Genomic DNA, 22,068 nt, shown 5'->3' on the forward strand with positions numbered 1-22,068 from the left:
TAACAGGAACAGAGTTTCCTTTGGGAAAGACAAAAAAGTCCAGGCATAAGATGGTGGTGATGGCTGCACAACAATGTGAACGGACTTAATGTCACCAAACTGTACACTTACAAATGGTTAAAATGGGGCTTCCCTGGTGGCGCAGTGGTTGAGAATCTGCCTGCCGATGTAGGGGACAGGGGTTCGAGCCCTGGTCTGGAAGATCCCACATGCCGCGGAGCAACTAGGCCCATGAGCCACAACTACTGAGCCTGCACATCTGGAGCCTGTGCTCCGCAACAAGAGAGGTCGTGATAGTGAGAGGCCCGCGCACTGCGATGAAGAGTGGCCCCCGCTCGCCGCAACTAGAGAAAGCCCTCGCACAGAAACGAAGACCCAACACAGCCAAAAATAAATAAATAAATAAATTTATTTTTTTTTTAAATGGTTAAAATGGTAAATTTTATGTAATGTGTATTTTTTCACTATCAAAAAAAAAAAAGCAAGGGCACTGATGGGTAAGTAATATGTCTTATCAATTTTGTGTCTCTAGAATCAGCCGTTAAAGAGATTTACAGGGACTTCCCTGGTGGTCCAGTGGGTAAGACTCCACGCTCCCAATGCAGGGGGCCCTGGTTTGATCCCTGTTCGGGGAACTAGATCCCGTATGCCTGACGCAACTAAGAGTTTGCATGCTGCAACTAAGAGAAGTCCGCACGCCGCAGCGAAAATCCCACGTGCCGCAACTAAGACCCGGCGCAGCCTAAATAAATAAATAAATAGTTTTTAAAAAGAGAGAGAGTTACAAAAATGTAAAACAATGCCACTCGACTCACTACATGGTTTTTTTTTTTAATAGTTATCTTTCATAAAAATATGCATTTATGTTAACATTTAATGGTGGGCTTATTGTTATTTTCAAATGCATGAATACCTATTTTTTTCAATTTCTCAGCTTTAATATCGTTAGATGTAATCCACATAAACCACAGCTCTCTGGAGTCCTCAGTGTCTACAAGTAAGAAGGAGTCCTGAGACCAAAATGCTTGGGAACCGCTGGTTTAGTGGAAGAGACAAACAAGTGCATAGATAAATAAATAATCAGGAAATGTCCAGCACATGTTGGTAGGAAGAGAAGGCCTCTCTAAGAAGTGGAGCCCTGAGGACGGGAAGGAGCCAGCCCCGGAAGCACGGAGGCCAAGCAGGGGTCACAGGAGGGAGGCTGGCATTTCCTCGGGCCTGATTAAACAAAACAAAACAAAACACCTCAACATCCAACTTCTGTGAAGCTGCATGGTGGTTAAGCAAGAGAGGGCTAGCACAAGAGGAGGGCCAGATCGTGCAGGGAGGGGCGTGGACCTGACCGATGCTGAGCGAAGGATGCGCTGGAGCCGGTGGTGGTGAGCCGGGAGGTGCTGGGACCCCGGGGCGGGAGCTCGGGTGAGAGCAGGTGCCTGGCCTCGCGGGGAGGGGGGGGCGGGCGAGCCACGTCCTGCCCGGGCTCCCTGTGCACACCTGGCGCGAGGAGGATTACCCTGAATTGTCAGAGTCTGCTCCCCTGCTCCCCCACTGGATGGCGAGCTCCTTAAGGGTAAGAACTATATTCTCATCTCTGTGCATCCCCCACCCGGAGCCGTCCCAGCACGTGGCAGAAACAGTAGTAACAGCAATACTCGCAAGTTCACGTGCCAGCACGGTTCTAAGCACTCCACGTACATTATTTCATCCTCCCAGCAAACAGATGAAGGAAATACAACTAACATGCCCACTTCATAGACTAGGCAGCTGAGGGACAGCAGGATGAAGGGCTGGTGTGAGGTCACACCCCTGGTAGTGGCAGCGGCAGGATTCAGCCCGGGCTGTCTGGCTCGGGTCTGCCTCTCCATAGCAGGTAATCAACAGCTATTTGCTATGGGAATGAATGTGTTAATAAACACAATGGAGCATTTTTTAATAGGTCCATGGTACCAGCAAAATGACAATGTCAGCCTTCCTGATTACTGTGCGGCAATGCTATACTCTCCATCTGCTGACATCTTCACCCAGCTCTCAGTCTGAATCAGTGCAACCCATCTGGCATGATTCCAGGAAACAAATGTCTACTGACATTCCAGGCACAGTGCTAGGCACAGAGGATGCAGCAGTGAAAGAGGCGACAAAGTCCCTATGCTTGGGAAGCTTCCATTCTAGCAGGGAGACAGATGGTAAACCCTGGAACAAATAAGAAGGGACCTTGCATGTGGTAAGTGGTCAGAGGGGAGATGGGTGAGGGGCTATTTATTTTTATTTTTTAATTAATTAATTTTATTTATTTATTTTGGCTATGTTGGGTCTTCGTTGCTGTGCACAGGCTTTCTCTAGTTGCGGCGAGCAGGGGCTACTCTTTGTTGCGGTGCGCGGGCTTCTCATCACGGTGGCTTCTCTTGTTGCGGAGCACAGGCTCTAGGTACGCGGGCCTCAGTAGTTGTGGCTCGCGGGCTCTAGAGCGCAGGCTCTGTAGTCGTGGCTCACGGGCTTAGTTGTTCCGTGGCATGTGGTATCTTCCCAGACCAGGGCTCGAACCGGTGTCCCCTGAACTGGCAGGCGGATTCTTAACCACCGTGCCACCGCCACCGGGGAAGCCCTGGGGGGCTGTTTAGATGGGATCGTGCAGGAGCAATAGGGGCAAGCGCCCTCAGGGCCCTGGAGGTCTTGGTGGGGAGCTGGACTTAATTCTGAGTGGCTGGGAAGCCGGCGAAGGATTCTGAGGTGAGGCGTAGTCTGGTCTCACTTACATTTTAAAAGGATCATTCCATTTGCTCTGGGGACTGTTTCCCTAGTGCAGGGGCGGGAGGGGGTTGAGATTAGAATGGGCTTTGGGGTGGGGGGAGGAAGAAACGGACCGACTCTGGGTTAATTCTGAAGATAAAGCCAGTGGGATTTGCTGACGAACTAGAACACTTTTACCCATTTTTAAAATTCCTGCTACTACCTTATCTATCGTGCCAGGTCCTACTGGTTCTACTTCATATGCATCACTCAAGTCAAGGCCCATTTTTCTGCCCAAATGTAAGTGGTCAGGGCAGCCCCTGTTGGCTGCACTGGCCTCCTGCCCTAATCCAGCAGCACCGAGCAAACTGTACAGGCAAACCTGAGCCCGAGATTCCACTGCAAGTGTTCACGTGCATTCACTGTGTGTGTGCTGTGTGGCCTTATCTAAAAGCATAAATGGATGGCCACAACGTGAATGCCCATCCACAGATAAATTATGGCACACCCATACTCTGAAAAATGACAAAATTGTTAAAAAGAACGAGGTAGATATATACGTGCTGACAGGAAAGATGTCTGCAACATAGATATTTTCAGTAAAAGTAAATTGCATAAAAATATGTACGCTTTCCGTTTTTATTTAAAAAGACATGATCTATATATTTGCATGAGTGTAGAACAGAGAGTTAGGGAGGACACATACCCCATTGTGAACGGTTACTCCCCCTACGTGTGGGAGGAGAGAGGTCGAGAGGGAGGACCATATGTATCTCTGTGCTGTTTTACTTTTTTTTTTTTTTTTTTTTTTTTTTTGGCTGTGTTGGGTCTTCGTTTCTGTGCGAGGGCCTTCCCCAGTTGCGGCAAGTGGGGGCCACTCTTCATCGCGGTGCGCGGGCCTCTCACCATCGCGGCCTCTCTTGTTGCGGAGCACAGGCTCCAGACGCGCAGGCTCAGTAGCTGTGGCTCACGGGCCTAGTTGCTCTGCGGCATGTGGGATCTTCCCAGACCAGGGCTCGAACCCGTGTCCCCGGCATTAGCAGGCAGATTCTCAACCACTGCGCCACCAGGGAAGCCCTGTTTTACTTTTTTACAATTATTAAGTGTTGTTTTTATAATAAAAAATGAGATCTCTTCCCCAAAGGTCCTGTCCGGCTCTTGCAGGAGCTAGGGGACCATCTCTGCCCCTTCCCACACCCTCCATCTCCTGCTCTCTTCTCTCCCAATACCTTGCCCCCTAGTCCTGCCAGGCTGTTTCTGGCTCTCAGCTTTTGGCTTCACTCCCTGGACTCCATTAAAGCCTCTTTTCCATCTGGCAGTGCCCACAACCCGCCATCTGGGGATGGCCCACACTCCAGGATCCTACCCCGCCTGCCTAACCCGACCACTAAATGCTCCTGGGTCCCCTTCTCTAAACTGGCCCCCGTGCCCCTGCCCTGAAATGTCTAGAACACTGATACGCTTTGAATCACTTCTCTGCTGGGAAACTTCCAAGGTTTCCACTGCCTATGAAATAAAATCCAAACGCTCTGGCATGGCAATAAAGGCCCTTCACAAAACTTGGCCCAATTTCCCTGCCCGCTTCGGGCCATTCTCCTGCTTCCTGTTACCCAAGCTCAAGCCACACCAAACCGGTCAGGGTTCCGAATATGCCACGCCCTGTAGGCCTTGTGGTCCTCATGCCTTTGCTCAAGGAGCCTGGAATCAGCTCCCCATTGGTCCTTATGCTCCACCCCCTTCAACTGACCCCAGGCAAACAAATACTTAACTGTCAAAGCCTGTGTAAAATTCCCCTCCTCCTGGAAGCATTCTCAATCCTACCTCAGTCCTGCAGAAATAGTTAACCCCTGCCTGCTCTGTATTCTGTAGCATTTTGTACGTACGAGGTCTGTCATCGCCCACTCCAGGAGTCAACGAAACATGGCCCGTGGGCCAAATCTAGCCTGCCACCGATTTTTGTATGGCCTGCAAACTAGGTGTATCTTTTACATTGTTAAGCGGTGAGCAAAAATCAAAAGGAGAATACTTCATGACACATGAAAATTATATGAAATTTAAATTTCAGTCCATAAGTAAATTTGATTGGAACACAGCAGCACTTGTGTACTTAGTTAGCTAGGGTCCATGGGTGCTTTTCACGCTGCAGTGACAGAGTTGAATAGACTGTATGACCACAAAGCCTAAAATATTTACTATCTGGCTTTTTATAGAAAAAGTTTGCCAACCCCTGGGCTACTCTTTTTTTGTTTGTTTTAATTTTGGCTGCCTTGGGTCTTAGTTGCGGCATGCAGGATCTTTTGTTGCAGCGCGTAGGCTCTCGTTGCGGCTGGCGGGCTTCTCTCTAGTTGAGGTGTGTGGGCTCAGTAGTTGTGGCATGTGGGCTTAGTTGCCCCACAGCATGTGGGATCTTAGTTCCCCGACCAGGGATTGAACCCACGTCCCCTGCATTGGAAGGTGGATTCTTTACCACCGGACCACCAGGGAAGTCCTTGGGCTACTCTATTTTTGTATTTATATAGATGTCAATTTTCAACAAGACAGTAAACCCACAAAAACAAGAATTTATTGTACTTCTCTGTTTATTTGTAGCCCTTAATACTGTATCCAGCATGTAGCAGAATTTCAATATTTAGTGAACAAACGCATTGCTGTGTTCTTGAAAGGGAGAATGTACTGGGTTCCTAATTCACAGAGGAAATGTCACCATGAAAGAAAGATCAATGCCAGGTGCCACCGGGATCGGAGGTTAGCATTTTTTTCATGAAATGGAGACAGAATAAAATGTGTCACAATCTCAATTCCACTTACAATTCCTACTGATTAAGGACAAAAACTGAGATGTAAATAAACACTTAAAAGTTGCTTTTCATGAAAAATTCCCAGGCTGTATTGATTCCACTGATCTTATCATCCTAACACAGGCTCTTTTAGTAGGAGCTGTATTTACCTACGACTTTGTTTAAAATACACAGGACTGGGACTTCCCTGGTGGCGCAGTGGTTAAGAATCTACCTGCCAATGCAGGGGACACAGGCTCGAGCTCTAGCTGGGGAAGAGCCCACATGCCGCGGAGCAATGAAGCCCGCGCACCACAACTACTGAAGCCCGCGCGCCTAGAGCCTGTGCTCCACAACAAGAGAAGCCACCGCAGTGAGAAGCCCGCACATGGCAATGAAGAGAAGCCCCCGCTCACCGCAACTAGAGAAAGCCCATGCGCAGCAACGAAGACCCACCGCAGCCAAAAATAAAAAAATTAATTTTTTTAAAAAAGAAAAGATACACAGGGCCTCTCCATTTCCTATCTTATCACATCTAAAGAGCTGATTAGTTTCCAAAGTCCACCATAATTTGGTCCCGTCCTACCCATCCAACCCCAAATCGGAATTCTCTCCCCACAGGCAAGGTTGGCTCTCTAGTCTGCCCAGGCACCTGTCTCCTGCCAAGGCCACCTATCAAACTCTAAGCATCCTTGAAGACCTACCTCAAGCCCACTCCTCCTTCCTTGAAGATTCTGACTCCTCTAGGTTTCCAGGACATGTATTAAAAACAAAGCAATTACCTGTGCTAGACCTTTTGGCACTTGATAGAGCTTGGAAAGCTAGTAGCCATAATGGAACTGTATATTCTCTGTGAAAGAAAACTTCATCTCACCCCGTTTGTGTATCCCACATGAGTTGAGACCCTCAGCAAATGCGTAAAGGTTTATTGAGTTGGTGGGGGTCAAAAGATGAGTAGCCAAGATTAGACAAGAACCCAAAAACTGTAATGAATGGAGAGCTAAAGTTAATTCTATAATGGAAAATATACATAGGATGCTAATGGCAAGGCAGTGGGCTCAGCAAGGGGTTTAGGGAATAGGTACCTGTGAAATCATCAGTGAATGCTGGAGAAGTTTTTAAGATACAGAAATAGGATAGATATTGCAGACTAAAGGTACAAAAGCACCGCATAGTCATCCTTCGTCTTTCCCAAGACTTCCCTAGGCCTGGGTGTGGGAGGTGAGAAAAAGTTGGATTAAGCTATTTAACAGTTATTAAGGGCTTTACATGGACTCATTAGCTTAAATTTCACAACAAGCCTATGAGATTATTATCCCATTTTACAGATGCAGACAAAGAGACACAGAGTTACCTGACTCTGATAACTTACATGTCACAACCATGTAGGTTATCAGTGTCAGAACCAGGATTTAAACCCAAGCAGCAGGCCATGGCATCTTAGGTAATAAACAGTTCGTCACACACATTTTTACAAGGTTAGTCCTAGGAAAGGGATAATAGTTCAGAATTCTTAAAAAAACAAAAAACAACCCAACCTCAGATTGATTATTATACCATTTCTTTATATGCTGCATTAATCATTTTTGAAAAAACAATTTCCATTTAATATTTGTTTTCTTGAAAATAGCTTGGGTTTATGAAACCTTCACCACACCGTACTCAAATACCCATCAATAGGGACCATCATCCATAAAAGGACAGAGGCAGCTCTGCACAGTTGCTACGGAAAGTGACAAAGATTGTCCTCCACCAAAATTTAGTCGGGGGCTTCCCTGGTGGCGCAGTGGTTGAGACTCTGCCTGCTAATGCAGGGGACACGGGTTCGAGCCCTGGTCTGGGAAGATCCCACATGCCGCGGAGCAACTAGGCCCGTGAGCCACAACTACTGAGCCTGCGCGTCTGGAGCCTGTGCTCTGCAACAAGAGAGGCCACGATAGTGAGAGGCCCGCGCACCGCGATGAAGAGTGGCCCCCGCTTGCCACAGCTAGAGGAAGCCCTCGCACAGAAACGAAGACCCAACACAGCCAAATAAATAAATAAATAAATAAATAAATAAATAAATAAACAAATAATAATTAAAGGTGCTAATAATTTAAAAAAAAAAAAAAGAAACTACACCTCTGCTTCATTTACTAGGTGATTATTAAGAAACTAGAAAAAGCTGGGTATGCCATTTATTAAGCTATTACCTCTCAGCTCCCAGCCCAGCCTTAAAAAAAAAAAAAAAAAATTTAGTCGGGCTCCTCTGAGTCCTCTTCTCCACTAGACCTCAACCTTGGCCTGTAAGAATTGCAGCTTTTAGCACAATCTCAGCCACCTCCCCACACTAAGAGACTTGAACAAACACTAGCATGTTTCCAGCAGCTCAAGGCTGTCCCTAGGATGAGGACCCCAAGCCCCTTAAAATGTCTGTCTGAGAAAGCTCAGGCTCCCGAAAGAATGTACCTGAAGAATATTCAAGAATATTTAAAAATAAGTTATTTCTCTCATGGACATTTTTATTTTGACTATTATTTCAGAGGTCCAGCTAATAATAGCGATAATAACAGCTAAGCTGCTACTGAGCACATACTATATCAAAACTGTGCTAAATATTATATATTTTATAAAATTATTTATATAAAAATAAATTTAAATTAAATATAAGTATTTTCTTTAATCCTACAATAAGTTTTAAGTATGTAGCTCCATTTTTAAAAATACTTACGCATTTTAAATCAGTAATGCCAAAATATAAACATTCAAATGAAATGTATGCAGCTTACAATAACTTGACATATTCTTAAACTTAAAATACATCACACCAAGAAGCTTAAAAAGCAGTTAAAATTGCAACCTTTGAACATTATATGTCAGTTTTCACATAGTAAAACAGAAGAATTTTGACTGTGTACATAAATTGCATTTCCAATAGGCTAAAGTGGCATTAAGAAGTTTTCTATCTATAGTCTCTTTTCTCATTGAATAAATTTTTCATGCTATTTTTACCTACCATTTATTTTGTGTAGGACACCGAGCCAGGCACCTTACTGGCATTATCTCATTGATTAAATGATTCAGTGCACAAAGTTCTAAGACCCATGCTGGGCATAGCAAGTGCTCAATAAATGTTGGCCGTTACGATCTCACTTAAGCTTCACATGCTGCATCATTCCTAACGAGGGAAGGAGTATTATACTCCACCACAAATCTGGACACTGTGTTAAGTCCAGAGTGACCCATCTAGTACGTGGCAGAGCCCAGCCGAGGTCAGGTTTGTCCTTTCTTGCACTGCCACTTCTCACTTCATACTTGATTTCAGAACATTCTTGGAAAGGATTTGGTGGCTTGTTAAAAAATATAGTCCATTTCGGACACATGGCATAATGTAGATTCCATGTGGACAGGAGACAACTGACTCATTCCCTGTGGGAATTGGAGGAGATCCGTGGAAGAGGGAACACAGGGCGCAGAGACTGACAGAAGACCACATGAGACCTGGATGAGACCTGGTCCTACCCTGAACACAGCTTCTGAGAGGGCTCTGCCTCTGTGCCAGGTGCTGACTGCCCTGGGGAGCTAACTGACTAGCAGCAAAACAGCCCAAAGACAAAGAGAAAAGAGCTGCAAACGGGGATGGATGACGAAAGCAAACAGGGTGCTGAGCTGGGGACTAGAGTTACAACTTTAGATGTTCAGGTAGCAGTTTCTTATACTTTTCCTACTAAATGTTTTATAATTAAATGCTATGGACAAGAGAAGCTATATACTCTCCTTTCCTATCCACCTGGCACTTTCCATAATGGTAAACTGAATGGATACGTTTTCTTTTCTTTTCTTTTTTTTTTTTTTTTTTACTTCATAGGACAAAATTCTACTCTTGGGTGACAAGTGCCAGAGTATCAAGAAAGTTTTGTATGTGCCTTGACAACGAAACATCTAGAATGGGGGAGGGGGCGGAGGGCGGGGAGTGGGGGAGGGGCGGTGGAGGCGCGGCATTTGCTAGGTTAAATACCTTGACTTTTTTTTTTTCTCATGTTTGCTTTCAGGATCCTCCAACTGCGAGTTTCTGGGGCAAAGGGTAGATGCCCAGACATTCTTCTTTGGAGCTGTCTCCACAGACAGCGATTGATAAGAGGCAAAGGAAAACACAAAGAGCTCAAGGCAGATTTAGACACTGAGTAGGTGTGTGTTGCCCTATGCATTAGTAATGAACTAAAAACCTACCAGGATGAACCAAACAGATGAGGGCTTTTTTTTTTTTTTTTTTTTTTTTTGGTGTTATAAACTTCAGTTACTCTCCAACTATGTATCTAAAGCATAAGGCTCCAAAAAAACAAAAAAAAGCATAAAGCTCCCTTGGGTAAAGCCAACAATATTTGCCTCATTGTCCTAGTAAAATCCCAAGTTAGGAAAGCAAAGTTTTATTTCAACTGAAGATATTAGTTGACCTGAAAACAGTTTTGAGAAACAGCTATATAAACAATATCCAATCTATTTTCAAGTTGAAGGCAGGGGGTAGCGTACTGGGTGCTGGGAGTGGTTGGGTGGCTATTTTCACATATACTTGGTCTAAAACTTAGGACTATGAATTCCTCCAATATGAGCTGGTCTCCCACTGTCTCCAAGGATATGAAGTTAGTTGCAACGTATAAAGATGGCATTTGGGATGCTTAATTTACATATTCTTTGTGAGCATTATTATTATAATTATTATATATCATTGTACAGTTTCATGTTTGAAGATGGATGAAAAAAGCTAGAGAGAGAAGAGACAGAAAATACATGATATGAAGATAGGTTAAAGAGTTTCATTATTTAACCTGGAGGAAAGAAGGTTGAAACGCATACAATTAATAATTGTCTTCAATTATTTGGAAATTTATCATGTAGAAGTTAATGATAAATTGCCCTCCATTTCCAAAAGCAACAAGAGATGGTGTGCTAAAAATGTAACAGAAAGTGTTTAAGTTAGAACTTCGGAAGAATAAATGTTATGAGACCAAGGAAGAAGGTGAAATCTATTTCTTTCCAGCCCTGTATCGATGGACCAATAAGTATGTTCTTCTAAATGATGCAGATACGGTGGGTCTTATCACTAAATCGGTTACATTCGGAAGCCCTTTCTGTCTTACATTACTTTGATAAACCGTACTCTATCAACCGCTAGCCCAACTTGGACACAGTTCTAGAATACTCCGAGATCCCAGGATGTCCCTGGTGCCATCAATTCAACCTAAAACAAACTGACGATCCTTACAATTCCTGCCTGGTGAACCAAAAGTATTCTCCAATACTGGTTCTGAGTTGACGCCAAAGATCCTCCCGGCAGTTTAAGAAGCAACGTTCAAAGAATCAAATCACAAACGAATCAACAAGTTGTAAAAACAAACAAAAACATTATTCTGTTTTCTGTACATATCTGAAGCCCCATTCCCAAGTGCCAAATCTGACTTTTCAGTGACTGTCCAATTAAAAGCGCCCTAAGACTTTGTACGGCAGCAATAGGAGATGTGCTTTAGAATCTTTGACCCCGAAGTGGTCCTTGAACCAAAAACGTCTAGAGAACCCCAACGGAGTGTATGTGTATTCCTCTCCATTTTCTCACACAGGGGTCGGAAGGAAGACCCTTCTTCCCCTTTCTCTTTAAATTAAGGCCAGATCAGTAGCAGCCTAAGCGCGAAGGGACTGCAGGCCTTGGTAGGAAGCCGCTGGATGGTCTCGCGGCGCCTGCCCGGGTCCCCACGTCCGCCCGGGGAGGACGGCGGGCAAGGGCTGCAGTAAGGCGGGGGGCCGCCAGGGGGCGCTCCAGTCCCGCCCGGGAAGCGCCGCACGGCTTCCTGGGGGTTGACCCGCGCCCGAGGTCCCCGCCGCCCGAGGTCCGCGCGGCGCTGCGTGTTTGGGTTCCTGCGGCGGCCGGGGCCTCCGTGGACCGTCCAGCGCCCCCTCATGCGTCTCCCCCTTTCTGCTCGCACTCACCCTAAACCCCGCAGCGCCCACCTGCGTCCTCGCACCGGGCGGCTGCCGGCGCTGCCCGAGCCGCTCTCGAAGGGCCGAATTCCGGGTCTGCAGGAGGCGGGTCTTCTTCGAACTCTATGTCCCGGGTAGGATGAAATGCCTCCCTCCCCTTCCATTCGGCCTGTCACCCCACTGCCCTCAATTCAGGAAGCTCTCTTTCTCCAAAAAAGTGTCGCATAAGTCGCGGCCAGGATGGAGACTCGCCCCGCCCCCGAAGGGGTTCTAGAAGGAAGGAGAACGGGGGTTGGGGGCGCGGTGAGGACCACACACACACACACACAAACACACACTCGCTCTCTCTCTCCTCCACCCCTTCACCCCACCTCCCCACCTCCCAGCCACGCAGGCAGCCCCCGGCCCCAGAACGGTTCCTCTGGCCCCAACCCGCCCCCGCTCCCATCCCCCACGGTACCCGCCCGCACCCCGCCTTCCCCGCGCCCCTTGCGCACCTGGAAGCAAATTCGCGCCTGGAAACCATCCAAAGGGCGGGAGGCGGCTGGTGCTGGGCGGTGAGAGAATCAAATTGAAACGAACCTCTCAGTCGTTGGAAAAGCATTTCTCCACCCGCCTGTCCCGGCCTGCAGGATTGGTTAAAATACTTCTGTTTCCTCAGTGGCAATACGAGAGGTTTGGATGAAATTTTTTCCTGGAGCCCATCTGAGGGCCTCTGAGCGTCTATACCGCCTTCAGCCTGGAGACTTTTCCAGATTCTAAATGGGGACTGAGCTGCTGTCTCACCAGAGGAGGAAATTCCTTGAGACCAGGAACAGGAGCCCAAAGGGAAGCACCGTGGTAAAAATGCAGCTGGTGGGAATTAATGCACGTGTGTGTCGCCTACTGCAGGGATCAGAGATGGGACCTGGTCCAGGGCACGTGATGGCGAGATGGGTAAGGGAAGGAGCCCCGCACCTTGTGGGCCCTCAGTCCTTGTTGAAAGAGAGAAGCCGGCTGGGCTGGGTGAAGCACCTCACATCTCTGCCCTAGGACGGTGGGGGGACCTGATGGGCTGTGTGAGGGAGGTTCAGAAAAAGGATGAAGTGCCAAGGCCAAACTTTACCTCCCTTGCAAAGTTGTCCCCCGGCCTACCCTGCTATGCTGGAGGCTGAAATGATTACCACCCTGACCTCCCTCAAACTATGTTCCATTTAGTAAACATTAATCTAGGAAGACCCAGCACTAGAGCCAGCAAGGAAACAGAGATGCTTATTGGGAGGAACTACTGCATCGTCATAGCAACCATCAGTTACACCACCAGTCCCTTTCAACTATAAGCCTCTTATCTTAGGTTGGGTGCCCTGGGAAACAAAGCTGGAGTCTCTTATTCGTGCATGCAGAAAGCTTATTGGGCAGCCTCTCAGGAACCGGCCTTTGAGTAAATCAGAGAAGCTGCACTGGACAAAAGTTGAACGTCGATGCAGCTGGGAGCCTGACCCAATTCCATAGGGAGCTCAGGAGCTGGGATGGTCCTTCAGAGTTGTCCTGAATCAAGGTAGGGGGCCAGCCCTTTGTACCCCTGCATGGACCAGTCATTGGTGGTGGACTGCGCTAGGGAGGTCATATCCTTGGTCATGGCTGGTCCCTTCAGTAAAGGGCAAGTCTCAGGGAAGAACTCAGCTGTGAGCTGTCACAGCCGATGGCTGGAGGAATGGCACCTCAGCCCTCGGAGGATCTGGCTGGCACACCACAGCACCCCCTCCGCTCCTTGAGGGCATCCTGTTTCATTCTCCGCTGCTCTATGCACATCTGATTTTTTTTTCCCCACCACTTAGGTTGCAGGGATAGATGATGATCATACTACAGCTCCTAATTTTTTAAAAAAATGTGTTCCATTCTGAAGACAGGCCTAGAGTAAGGCTGGAATATCAAACCCAATTCCAGATTTGCGGGACAACTTGGCCCAACTTGGATCAGGTTGCCCACCCCAGTGACTGGTTGTGGCCTAGGGACAGAATCCAAGATACAAACGTGGCTGTCCTGGTGACTCTGTGGATGGGAGGGGGACAGGTCTCCCCAAAGGAGAATTCTTGTGAGTTAGGCACACGTCCAAAGGTAACCCCAGCAATGAGCAGGAGCTTCTAGACTGGAGTAAAACATACGCCAAGGCATGGGAGAGTGAAAAGTACGACATTTCAGAGAATTCATGCATTTATTCATTTGACAAACATTTACTGAGCACCTGCTATGTACCAGATGCAACTTCAGGCTAGAAATACAACTGCTAAGAAACTGGGAAACTGATGACAGAGACGTTAAGCCGCCTGCCCCGGAGCACTTCCCAGCAGTGCTGAATGTAGAACCTACCGTAATAATTCCCTGAGATGTTTTGGTGAGATGTTGATGTATAAAGTCGTGTAGGCAGGGACTTCCCTGGTGGTCCAGTGATTAAGAATCCGCCTTCCAACACAGGGACACGGGTTCGATCCCTGGTCGGGGAACTAAGATCCCACATGCCACGGGGCAACTGAGCCCGCGCGCCATGACTACTGAGCCCGTGCACTCTGGAGCCCTCACGCCACAACTAGAGAGAAGCCCGGGCGCTGCAACAAAAGATCCCGTGTGCCGCAACTAAGACCTGACGCAGCCAAATAAATAAATAAATATCATTTAAAAAATAAAATAATGTAGTGTAGGCAGAGTTGACCCTTGTCACAGTCATTGAGCAAAAAGAAAGAAAGAGAAAACCTCACTCTGTTACATGGTAGGAGTTGAAGAATTCTAGTCTGTGTTGCTCTGGTTGTTTAATAAACCATGAAGAACCTACCCCCTTTTACGGTGGAGACCATGGCGGGCAGGATGCAGGATTCAGGGCAAGGACGTGCCCTGAAGCTGACTGGGGGGCGCTAACACACTAGAACTAAGAGACACGGAGACCATACACTGCTTCATTTTACAGCAAGAAAACGTGTCGCATACATGGCTTGGAGTCAGAAGAACTAAACGCAGTTGGGCTCCCTGTTCTGTGCTCCTTTCATAACTCAGGGAAGATTTGGGTCCTGGGCTCCTATGTCTGACTCTGGCAATAACTACATTGACAATCTGTCAGCCCTCCTCAGTCCTGTCCCTCTCCCCGAGCTCTCCCTTGTGGCTTGAAGATAATGATATTGCCTATTATTATTGAACGCTGACCAAGTGCCATGCATTGGGCTAGGAGCTTTCTCTGTGTTATCTAGTCTACCCTATGAATCAGGTGTTAGGGATCTACTGGATTGCTTATCTTCTCTTCCCCTGCCTCTTGTAAGACAATCGATTTAATAAAAGATAATCCATACTATGTGAATTTTTATAACAAGGATTTATTCATTTTGTGATTAAAAAGGTAAAGCAGTTGTCCATATGTGTGACCATATGTGAGCCCAAGCTGTAATGACATTTTAAGGAAGCAAGGACAACCTAGAATGCAGTTCCTTTAATTGTAACCTTTGAAAAAAAGAGAAGCCCAAAGTGAGAGAATCTCTGACTGCTTGTCAGGATTGTATTTCCTGGGCAACAGCAAAGGTCTGTGGGTTATGCAGTCCTAGGCAACTTAGGTCTATGGCTAATGCCCAGGTGGCAGCAAGGGTCTCTGGGTAATGCCCAGGCGGCAGCAAGGGTCTCTGGGTAATGCCCGGGCGGCAGCAAGGATCTCTGTGTCGTTTAGTCCTGAAAAGTGCAAGGGTCTTTGGAGCATGTGTTTCTGGGTAACAGCCAGTGTCTATAGGTAATGCAGTCTGTCGCTGGTACGTGACATGAATGACATGGTTTTACTTAAACACCCAGAACATGTTTCTGGTGCATTTGGCTACACTCCCTCTTCCTCGTGGAAGGACTCTGTTTGGGTCAGCCCCTCACCCACTTTGCGCTTGTTCATTGTCAGGATGGGTAACGGGAAGCCCTTCTGGAGGCTCACACCATGTGGACTTCACTGTAGAGGCCCACGCGGCTATCATCCTATCCCAAAATATCCATGACCAGGCTCCAGAACAAGAGATGCCTATGTATTGTGTTGTGTATAATTTTTGGTTATTAATTTACTTTTAAAAATTCAGTAATTTTCATCCCAGCATTCCTTCTCTGCTGCCTTTGTTTCGTTTATGGGGGTACCGTGTTCTTGTGCCAGCCAGGGCCTCATGTCAGAAATCTGAATCTCAGCCTTGTGGAGCCTCTTGCCCTAAGCTTCTCAGTCCTTCCTTACTCACTTTAACCTCAGCCCCAGAGGTGCTCGCCTCCGCTGGGTTGCTACCTCAGTTACACCTTAGAGTTCTCTTTTACTCCATCCAGTGGTTAACCATCTTTTACCTTGTTAATAATTCTTTGTATTGAAATTTTCCCTGTTCAAATTACTTGTATGATTTTTGCCCCCTGCCTGGACCCTGACAGATAGATACTGGTGGAAATAAAAGCCTGTTTGACTCACAGATTTAGAGAACAAACTTATGGTTACCAGAGGGGAAGGGATAGTCAGGGAGTTTGGGATTGACACGTATACACTGCTTTGTTTATTTATTTATTTATTTCTGGCTGCATTGGGTCTTCATTGCTGTGCACGGGCTTTCTCTAGTTGCGGAGAGCGAGGGCTACTCTTCATTGCAGTGCGCGGGCTTCTCATTGCAGTGGCTTCTCTTGTTGCGGAGCACGGGCTCTAGGCGCATTGGCTTCAGTAGTTGCGGCACGTGGGCTCAGTAGTTGTGGCTCGTGGACTGTAGCACTCAGGCTCAGTAGTTGTGGCGCATGGGCTTAGTTGCTCCGTGGCACGTGGGATCTTCCCGGACCAGGGCTCGAACCCGTGTCCCCTGAATTAGCAGGCGGATTCTTAACCACCGCGCCACCAGGGAAGTCCGTACACTGCTATATTTAAAACGGATAGCCAACAAGGGCCTACTGTATAGCACAGGGAGCTCTGCTCAATGTTATGTGGCAGCCTGGATGGGAGGGGAGTTTGGGGGAGAATGGATACATGTATATGTATGGCCGAGTCCCTTTGCTATGCACCTGAAACTATCACAACATTGCTAATCAGCTATACTCCAATATAAAATAAAAAGTTAAAAAAAAAAAAAGCCTGTTTGAAGTAGGTTCAAGACAGCTGGGCAGAGAGGGGGCAAGTCAGTGAGAGGAGACATCTCTGAAGGAATTTTGATATGAAGCTGAATTGAGAAATGGGGCCAAAGTTGAAAGGGGATTGGGGGGGTTGTTTTGTTTTGTTTTGCTTATTTAACATTTTATTATGGAGAATTTCAAACGTATACAAAAGTAGATAGCATACACCCCATGTATAAGAAGAGTATAACAAACCCCCATATACCCATGTTATGGGTTGAAATGTGTCCCCCCCAAAAAAAATATGTTGGCATCCTAATCCTCAGTACCTGTGAATGTGACCTTATTTGGAAATAGGGCCTTTACAGAAATAATCAAGCTAAAATGAGGTCTTAAGTGTGGGTCCTAATCCAATATGACAGGTGTCCTCATCAAAAGGGGAAATCTGGACACAGAGACAGACACACACAGAAGAAAGAAGATGTGAAGACACAGAAATCACCATGTGAAGATGGAGGCAGAGATCGGAGTGATGTATCTAGAAGCCCAGGAACACCAAAGATCTCCAGCAACCCCCAAAGTTGAGAGAGAGGCCTGAAGAGATTCTCCCTCAGAACCAGCCTTGCTGACACCTTGATCTTGGACTTCTAGCTTCTACAACTGTGAGACAATAAATGTCTGTTGTTTAAGTCCCCCAGTCTGTGGTACTTTGTCCCGGTGGTACTTTTGTACCCAGGTGGGTTGGAAATTTCATCTCCACCCATACCCACTTCTCCTTCTCAGATGCTTTAAAGGCAACAGGAAGGAGGAGGAGACATTCCAAATGGAAGGCCATCCTGGGCCAGGGCCTATGCTGGGGTGGGGATGGGTGCCATGGTGGTCCCAGGAGCCCTCTGGGAGGAACATGCAGAAGAACTGGAAGCATTCAGTTGTTTCAATGATGGGGAGACAGGCGTGGACGGGCCTTTCCCTGCGGAGTGTGGTCCTCTCCACTGCAGAGGCCAGGCTGAGCCTTATTAACTTTTCCCTGAGCCTTTGCACTCACTCCAGATAGGTGGCCCAGATGTATGAATACGTAATTATAACACAAGTATACAAATTAAACAAATATGCTTCCTCTTCCTTCTCCATTCCAAATTCTAGACAAACCCTAATCAGTTTCAGTTGGCAGGGATGTGACTTCACCCTTTTTTCTGACCCTTGTCTTTCCTCTTCTACTTTTTTGATTTGAGCTTTATTACACTTTTCTTTCAAACATTCCCAGGTGCCTAAGTACCTTGCCCTGCCCTTGAGACGGAGCCCCTGGAAACCGAGCCTGGCCTTGTTGCCTTCCCACCTCACCTTCTGTTCACTCCTCAATGCACTGTATCAGGATACTGACCCCATCTCACCAGTGAACTGAATGATAACCATCCCCTAACCTTACACTCCCATTAGCACAGCTCCAGCTTCAGCTTGTGTTGTTCTCTCTGCAGTGCTTGATTCTATTGACCACTCCCTTCTTTTTTTTTTTTTTTTTTGGCTCTGTACATTAGACCGCTCCCTTCCTGACAGTCTCCTCCTTTGGCTTCCCGGAGATCGCACACTTCCATGGGTGGGAGACCACTTCTCCTCCCAAGGGTCTGACTGCACTACATAAGGCTCCCTTTGTGGGCTCCCCTCCCCTTGCCTGTCCAGGAAATGCCAGGGCTCCTCAGGATCTCCCAGACCTTTCCCCTTCCTGCACCACACGCCCTCCAAGTAGACCTCATTCATGTCCATGGCATCACCTGCCACCTGTATGCCCATGGTTCCAATTCTATATCTCTGTCCTTAAAGACACTAAACATTGTATTTTAAATTGTATGTCATATATAGAAGAGTATGTAAGATATCTGTAACACTTTGAAGATTTATAAAAACAAGGCAAACACTTACATAACCACCAAACAGTTTTGGAGCTAGAACATTGCCATGATTTTAGATGGTCCCTATGTGTCTCTCCCTGATCATATTCCCAAGACTAATATTCCTCCCCTTGCTATACCTTATAGTTTACCACTATGTATTAATCCGTAAGCTATATTTTTTATATATTCCACTTCTATTGAACCAAGTGGCTTCTATTGAACAAGCTTACACAGATAACAATTGTAAATTCTGGGAAAAATATAAAAAACAATGACCTGAAGGCACCAGAAAGCAACCAAAACAAGGCAGATACTGGATGGGGGTTGACACTTGGAAAAGAAAGGAACTGAGTGAGTTTCCCACTTCTTAAAATGGATTTAGGCTAAAAGCAGGCCCCAATCCTCACAGCTAAAATAGGCATACAGGCAGCTAAAACCTGCATAGAACCCCACAGTCCTCCTAGTTTGGAAACTGAAAACCAGAGATTGTGGCAAAAGCACAACAGCTGGAAAGTTAAGCAGGGCAGTTCCAAAGGAGAGAACCAGAGATGAGGAGCCCAAAAATCTGTATATATATCCTGTCCAAATCTCTGATTGACCACTGAATTATGTAGGCATGGGGTAGACTCCAAGAAGCCCAGCTGAAGCTAAAAGAACAAAACTGAAATTTGAGCTGCTTTTTACTAAAAGGGAGACCAAATTTGCAGAAGGAGTTCAGCCAAGTTAATTGCTAAAATAGATAAATCAATATTCTGTGGAAGAGCTGTATCCAGACTCCATATCATGTATTATTCACAATAACCAGAACAGAATCCAAATTACTCAACATATAAACAGGAAAATATGACCAAGAGAAAAAAAAAAAAAAAAAGCAATGGAAACTGACCCCAAGAGAACCCAGATGTTGGAATTAGCAAAGATATTTAAAGTAGTTGTTATAACTATGCCTAAGGACATAAGAGAAAATACACTAATAACTATTGAAAAGACAGTAAATTTTAGCAGAGTAATAGAAGCTATAAAGAAGACCCAAATGGAAATTCTAGAACTGAAAAGTACAATATCTGAAGTTTAAAATTCATTGAATGGGCTTAGCAACAGATTGAAGATGACAGAAGAAATAAAGAACCTGAAGACAGATCAATAAAAATTATCCAATCTGAAAAACAGAAAAAGATTGAACAATATATATGTATTAGTTTTCTATCACTGCTGTAACAAACTTAGTGGCTTAAAAACAACACAAATGTATTATCTCACAGTTCTGTAGGTCAGAAGCCTGACACAGGTCTCACTGAGCTGAAAATCTATGTGTCCACAGAGCTGCGTTTCTTTCTGAGGCTCTAGAGAAGAATCCATTTCTGGCCCTTTCCAGCTTCTAGAGGCCACCCACATTGCTCGGCTCATGACCACTTCCTTCATCTTCTAAGCCAGCAACATTTCACATCTCTGTGCCTTTCTTCTGTAATCACATGTTCCGCTCTGACTTTTCTATTTTGCCCCCTTTTCTGCTTTCAAGGACCTTTGTGATTACTTTGAGCCCACTTAGATAATCCACATTAATCTCCCCATCTCAAGGTCCTTATTATTGCATCTGCAAGGTCTCTTTTGCCATGTAAGGTAACACATTCACAGGTTCCAGGTATTAGGACACGAGCGTCTTTGGGGGGCTTTTTTCTGCCTACTACAATGTACTTTATAGTTTTTCTCCTTTTTGAACTCCTTGTAAAGTGTATTACACTGTCATTCTCTCTTTTTTTAAAAAAAATAAGTATATATTTATTTTTGGCTGTGTTGGGTCTTCATTGCTGCATGTGGGCTTTCTCTAGTTGTGTCGAGCGTGAGTTACTCTTCGTTGCGGTGCACGGGCTTCTTATTGCGGTGGCTTCTCTTGTTGCAGAGCACAGGCTGTAGGCGCGCAGGCTTCGGTAGTTGCAGCATGTGGGCTCAGTAGTTGTGGCGTACGGGCTTAGCTGCTCTGTGGCATGTGGGATCTTCCTGGCCCAGGGCTCGAACCCATGTCCCCTGCATTGGCAGGCGGATTCTTAACCGCTGCACCACCAGGGAAGTCCCTGTCATTCTCTTTTGTGTACTGCTTCTTTCACTCACCATGACGTTTGTAACTTTCATCTCTGGTAATGTGTGTAGCACTCATTCATTTTTTTGTCATTGCTATATTGTAGTCCGTCAAATTCATATACCACAATTTATTTATTCATCTTTGTTGATGGACATTTAGATCGTTCATCTTTTGGCTTTCACAAGCAATACTACTTGTACATATATCTTAATGCATATGTGCACCATTTTCTCTAGGTTTTATACCTAAAAGATAAACTGGTGGGTCATAGAGTATCAGTCTTCAATAGCTGATGTCAAACTGTTTTTCAAAGTGCCTCATTTTATACACACACACACACACACACCCCACCCCTGCCACCAGCAGCTTCAATTGCTCCACATCCTACCCAATACTTGGTATTATCAAACTTTAAAAATGTTGCCGGACTTCCCTGGGGGTGCAGTGGTTAAGAATACGCCTGCCAATGCAGGGGACACGGGTTCGAGCCCTGGTCCGGGAAGATCCCCCATGCCACAGAGCAACTAAGCTCGTGCGTCACAACTACTGAGCCTGTGCTCTAGAGCCCACGCGCCACAACTACTGAGCCCACGCGCCACAACTACTGAAGCCCGTGCGCCTACAGCCTGTGCTCCGCAGCAAGAGAAGCCACCTCAATGAGAAGCATGCGCACCGCAAAGAAGAGTAGCCCCCGCTCGCCGCAACTAAAGAAAGCCCGCGCGCAGCAACAAAGGGCCAACGCAGCCAAAAATAAATAAATAAATTTATAAAATTAAAAAAAATTTTTTTTGTTGATCTGGTGGGTATGTAATCACAGCAACCAGTGTCTAGTTAAGTAAACAGAAAAACTCTAGGTATTTCAACAGAGGGAATTTAATGAGGGAAATTGTTTACAAAAATGTTGATACAAAAGGAAGGGCAAACTAAGAAGGATTGCAAGATTAGTAATTGCAAGAAGCTGACACAGCTCCTAGGGCTGATGCAACAGAAGAGAGGAAGGTTGACACATCCTCCAACACTGGCTGCTCAGAACTGATAAGAGGCGCACTTGACATTCTCTGGGAACACAGAAGGGGCTCCTCCCGTGATGCTGTTCCTGCAGTTCTGCAGGGACATTCACTATTTCTGGTACATTCACTGTAGCTTGTGAGAGCACCTCTTTGTAGCCGATGGCTCAATCCCAGTATCCACCCGGTCACCCTGGTCAGAATCCTTGGAGTCATCCTGATGCCCTCCTCTTCCAGTCTCTTCCCCACTCCTCAGCCACCCCCAACCCTGCCTGTTCTACCTTCCAAATCTCTCTGACCTGGACTCTCTCCTCCCTCCTGTCATCGCGGGCTGCGGGGACTGCTGACACATCTCTCTACTCCAGCTCCCAGCACAGGGTCTGGAGAAAACTGCCTGCCCACAAAATGTTTCTTTGATGAATCTGAAAACAGAAGTGTTGGGGGCAGATGAACCATAAGATCCCCTCCAGTTAGACATGCTGGGATAAAGAGAGAAAGCGGCTTCCCTTTCTAACCTGAGGCAACAGGAGGACAGTGGTGGCCACACTGATGGTGCAGCTGGACCAGTTGTT

The sequence above is a fragment of the Balaenoptera ricei genome, chromosome 10, assembly GCF_028023285.1.
Source record: "Balaenoptera ricei isolate mBalRic1 chromosome 10, mBalRic1.hap2, whole genome shotgun sequence".
NCBI classification, from domain to species: domain Eukaryota; kingdom Metazoa; phylum Chordata; class Mammalia; order Artiodactyla; family Balaenopteridae; genus Balaenoptera; species Balaenoptera ricei.